The sequence below is a fragment of the Pseudopodoces humilis genome, chromosome 12 (assembly GCF_049639895.1).
Source record: "Pseudopodoces humilis isolate 2021_Gansu_Grassland_sample_001 chromosome 12, ASM4963989v1, whole genome shotgun sequence".
NCBI lineage: Eukaryota > Metazoa > Chordata > Aves > Passeriformes > Paridae > Pseudopodoces > Pseudopodoces humilis.
Window position 1 is genome coordinate 12,460,708 of NC_142211.1, and position 5,840 is coordinate 12,466,547.

Sequence of the window (5,840 nt, forward strand, 5' to 3'; positions counted from 1 at the left end):
ATATAAAATATAAAGTACAGTGTGGCCCACAAGTCCTTCCCAGATCTAGTCGCGAATTCCCACTCAAGAGATAACGATCCTAGCCGGCGCCCATCAACGGAAAAGAATGAACAGGACATGGACCATCAGGCTGACAGGGACGAGCTCAGACGAGATACTCATCACCGGACCTGAACACCCCGCCTTGCAGGCCACTGTTGGGGAAGCAATCAGGCAGACAAAGGAAAAAAAAGTCCAGCCGAGATATCCATCAGCTCCAACCCGGATCCAACCATCCCATCCAGATGGCCTGAACCAAAATGAAATCAAGGAACACTCAGAACTTCTTTACATATGAGGAGACTCTGCCCGGACGTCTATTTGACTCTATTCTCCAACGCCAGGAAATCAATTCATCCAACAATCAAGGACCCTTGGTGAATGGTGCCTGCCTGGAATTTGGCCTCAGGACACAAAATCCCTATAAAAACCCTGGACAGTCTACCCTCCTTGTTGGATTTGGGAACACCTATACCTTTGGGTATAGACCCCTGTCCACCCAGCGCTGCGCTGTTTGTTTTATTGTGGTTTTTCCTCATTGTTTATTTTTTATAAAAATTGTTTTATAATAAATTGTTCTTTTATTTAACCCAAATGTGCCTTTGCATTTATAACAGTACTTACCAATTCCTGTTCAGGTCCTGAAAGATTATGGGGTTTTGAAGGAGCGCTTTATTACTTTGATTTTTTTATTTTTCTTTGCTTTACTTGTCTCTCTCTTGTCCTCCGGGTGTTGCCCTGCTACCACCGATGACACCAGAAGAGCCAAAGCGGATTACCAAAGCTGGCAGGGAGGTGCCTTCCCCCGCCTGGAATCTCCTGGTTTCCCTGGGGCGAGGTGCTTCATCCGAGACGAGCCCCCAATTTCTGTGAAAAACGAAGTTCACTCCTGTAAATTTTAAAAAGTTTAATAAAGACAATAAGAGACATAAAGTAAAGCAAAGAGTTACAGCCGGGTGCCTTGGCGCGCTGCCAAGAGCACACCTGGTATCTTAGGGATACCCCTTTTATCCCATCCTTGCTGTGAGGGGTTAATGCATATTCAAGCATGTCCCCTCCCTGGTTCCGCCTTCTTGGATCATGCTCTTGCACAGTCTCATTTTCTGCTGGTCAGCATAATTTTTTTGCTGGTCATCATTATTCTAGCTGGTCAGCATTCTTTTGGAGTCTGGTTTCCTTTTTTCTGCAGATGGTCAGTTATTGATAAGGGTCCGGGCCCCTCATCCTTCTTCTGAGGGCAGCTGGGCTTATCTTTCCCCCCTGCCCACGTCCTGGTACCGGCTTTTTGATAACAGTTTGCTCTCCATTTCCTGCTGCTGATAATAGCCTGTTTTCCACAGCTTGATCCTCCCATTGTCTTGCCTTGTCCAGATGAAACATATCCTTACCATTCAGAATTCCTATCTAAGCCTATAACTTGCTAAGAGAGAAAAGAATATAGTGAAAGCATATAATATATATTTATCAGAATAATTGTGAAAAGCCAATATTTACAACATGAATTCACAACACCACCCTATGTCAAGGGTGGCAGAGCGCGGTTCGTGAGTGGCGCTGCTGGAGCGAGACCCGCCGTGTCTGTGCCGGGGTCTCGAGGGGTGCGAGGTGCCGGCAGCGCTCGCCGGCCTGGCAGCGGTGCTGGGTGAGGTTTGCTACTGAGGACCGAGCTGGTCCAGCAGAGGAGCCCCAGACCAGAGCACTGTGGACTCCGGGCTCTGCCCCTCGGCTGTGGTGAGAGCTGAGTGTGTTTGAACATGCCAGTCCTGTGTGTGAAGGGACGGCACAGCAGGGAGAGAGGGGACACGAGCTTTGCCCCAGGGTCTGAACGCAAGTGACAGCCTATGGGCCCCTCCCTGCAGAGCGAGCTGCTGAAACGGCCTGCTTGGCCCAGAGCTGCGGCAGCAGGAGGGGGAGAGAGAAATAGCCTGAAAAACTGCTGTGAATGGGAAAGAAAGAACGGAACAAAGGCCGAAGAAACAGACCCGTGTATGATGAGACCAAAGTAAAAGTAGTCTAGCTCGTTAGGTTCTGAAAACCTCATCAAGGTGTTTAATTTCTTGAAATAAGATCTCTTTTTCTCTTATTTTTTTCCCTTTCTTTCTTTTACTCTTGTTGTTAAAAGGAAGGGGTTTGTTCTAAGAAACCGATAAAAGAAGTTTGTGAAGCTAAACAAGTAAATATTAACCAAAGGGTAAAAAGGTAATGAATTGTCCTAGAGTGACTTTATGATACTGGTATCCCCAATCGTCTGGTTTATGTTATATATTAAGTTCTGCACCTTTAAAACTGACTTTGAGAGCAAGAGAGAGAGAAGAAGAAGCGTGCAATTTGTGTTAAAGAAAAACATCACTCCCCCACATCTCGCTGGCGAGACTGTGGTGTCTGCAACACAAACAGACAGCGAGACAGAGCTTCTCTCTGGCTTTTAGTTAGTTCTAGCTGGCTAAGGCAAAAAAGTTCCCTGAACCTTTGTTTGTTTTTTTTCCCAATTTTCTTAGATCTGTGCAAGCCTGCTCTGAACTAAACACCCAACCAAACCCCGAGAGCTCACGCCTGTAACCCACCAAGGCCTGAGCCTCGGCACTTTCCAGCGCCGGAAAGACTGATAAAGACCTGAGCGAGCCGAGCTACACCACATAAAAAAGACTTTTTTTTCTTCCTTAATTTACCATCCCATCAAACAGCAAGAAGTTTTATTATTTAATACTACTCAATTTCTGTTAAATAAACAGCTTTTTCCACTTCTCTCCAAAAAATTTTTTTTTTTTCTTTTCCCAGACCAATTAGTGAGAAAGAACATTTCCCTGAAAAAATCCCCATTTAGAGTTTTCCTTCCTAATTTGCCCTAAACTAAGACATGAATGTAATTTATTTGAAGTTAAAACTAACCTAGCCTTCCGTGTTTAACTAATTTGAACGCGCAGAAAGAGATTGGCTCCTATGTTAACTGTTAAATTTCGCTTAACCCAAGAATTTTAAAGAATACTGATGGAAAATTTTGATGTGATGTTTTCATTCTCCCTGTGTTATTAAGAAATTGTTTTCAGGTACTACTGATAATTAAGGCAGAGAAGCTGCAATCTGGACCAAAGAGTGAAGTTAGATTCACACCAATAAGATCAAAAGACCTGAGGACTGGACTGTAACACCCAAACCCAGTGATACAAACTGGACTCTTGGATAGAGGCCGGCGGTAATGAACTGAAACAATCCAAATGATCCAAGGAATGAGCTAAGAATCACGCCTAACTGAGAAGTAAGACCAAGCCTGTATCAGTAGTTCCAAGTCCTGCCTGGACAAGTTCTGGGACACTTTCAATATCCACCTTGGGGAGGAAAAATCCCACTCCAAACAGGAGGACTGGGGCTGTTTTGGTCGGGAAATCCTCGTATATTTTTGCTTTTGCCTGTGATTTGTATAAAGGAGGGGGGGAGAACCACAACTTCCATCAGTGCCACATCATATACCTTGTCTAAATCATCCCAATACGGGACATGCTATCTGGATTAAATATAAGTGTTTAAATTAGAGAATAATAGGTATTATGGTTCACAAAGTTAAGCCTCTCGTTGCAGGAAGTGTTGGGTGCCAAATCTATTAAGAATAACTTAAATGATAACTTTTTTTTACAGATGGGAAATTACTAGTGCGTGTTGAGTGGGAAGTACCTGAGGAACGGTGGGAAACTGCTGTTAAAAGGTGTCAAAAGAAATTTGCTTGGAAATTACAAAAGAGGAAGTGACAAGGAAATAGGGGGCAAGACCAGACTGACCACTACAACTCGCCACCGAGAAGAATATAAAACACCTGCTGTGAGCTGCAACCTCATAGGCAGGATTGGTGGGGGTGTAAGTCATACTGGGCCCCTATTATTCCTTCTTCTGTCACTTATCCTTTTCCCTTTTGGGACACCAGCAAAGCCATGTTACAAATGCTATCAAAAGCTTTACATGGAAAGACACCGGGGTTTCTTTCTTATTACCCACACCAATATCAATAATCACTGCTATAACCCATCCAAATTAAGTACCTGTATGCATAAAGAGAAAATATTAGACCACAGAAAATCTAGGAACAAGTAGTAACAGATTAGAAAACAACTGCCCAAAAGGAGAAAAAAAAAAAAAAAAAAAAAAAAAGATGCAAGATGCATTTGCTTCACAGTTGTTGCCAGGAGAAATAACCAAGATTTGGTAAGAGAGCAAATGGTAAGTGAAAAGATAAAGCCAACACAGCAACCTAGACCTGTATTAACCTCATGTCAAGACCTGTAAGCAAAGCTCAAACAGCAATTAAATGGAGAAAATTTCTTCATGAAGTGAGAAATACTCCTGGTAAAAAGTATAAAGTTGGTAATAAAACTTGTATATAGTAAATTCCAGAGAAACCAACTCTGTATGAGACCCAAAGGAAAGTAAAAGAAAAAATTATGTACATGGTAATAGAACCAGATTCTCCCAGTGTAATAGTACAGGGAAAAATCCTTACTCTGGAATCCCAGAAATAGCCAAATTTTGGAGAAATATAAATCAACAGAAAAATGACTATTAGAAAGCACCAGATGTCTTATTTTGAGATATGTGAGAAAAAGGCATACCCAAAGCTCCCTTCACAATGGAAGGGGAGTTGTACTCTGACGAGACAGAAATCAGTTGGGGGTGTTGGTTTTTGAAGTCCTAAAAAGAAATAAAAGGGAATGGTTTTGAGCACCTCAAAAATGGGGAGATGAGAAATGGCTCCTGAATGCATATTAGAAACATTCTTAGGCACAAGATGGAAGTTGGGGATATCGAACCCCAATTTTTGCATTATAAAACTCCAAGCTGTTGTAGAAATCATAACCAATAAAACAGCTGGGGCTATGGAACTAATAGCCAGTCAGAGATGAAAAGCCAGAGCTGCAATATATCAGAATAAGCTGGCTTTAAACTATTTATTAGCTAAAAGAAGGGGTGTTCTGTGGGAAAATTTAATACATCAGATTGTTGTTCACAAATTGATGACAATGGAAATGCCGTTCTAGATATCGCCAAGAACATCAGAAAAATAGCCCATGTGCCAGTCCAAAAATGGGAGTCAATGATGACCACTAATTGGTGGAATAAACTGTTAGGGAACAGAATGGTGGAAGAAGCTAGGTTTCTTCCTCCTATGCGCTACAGCTAGTTTAATATTCCTTCCTTGTCTAATCCCCTGTTTCATCCAACTAATCACCAAAGTGGTGCAGGGCATGCAAATAGTAGCACTGCCTACAGACCCAAAATTGGCTACATCTGGAACGGCACAAAAAATCATGATATTAAGAAAACAAAATAATGTGAAAGATCCGCAAGAAGAAGCTAAATTGATTTGTAAGAAAAATGAACGAGTGCTAGAAGCTAGGAAACAAGAATTATTGCTCAAGCCAAATGATTTATAAAAAAAATAAAAGGAGGAGTTGTTGTGAATTCATGTTGTAAATATTGGCTTTTCACAATTATTCTGATAAATATATATTATATGCTTTCACTATATTCTTTTCTCTCTTAGCAAGTTATAGGCTTAGATAGGAATTCTGAATGGTAAGTATATGTTTCATCCGGACAAGGTAAGACAATGGGAGGATCAAGCTGTGGAAAACAGGCTATTATCAGCAGCAGGAAATGGAGAGCCGGTACCAGGACGTGGGCAGGGGGGAAAGATAAGCCCAGCTGCCCTCAGAAGAAGGATGAGGGGCCCGGACCCTTATCAACAACTGACCATCTGCAGAAAAAAGGAAACCAGACTCCAAAAGAATGCTGACCAGCTAGAATAATGATGA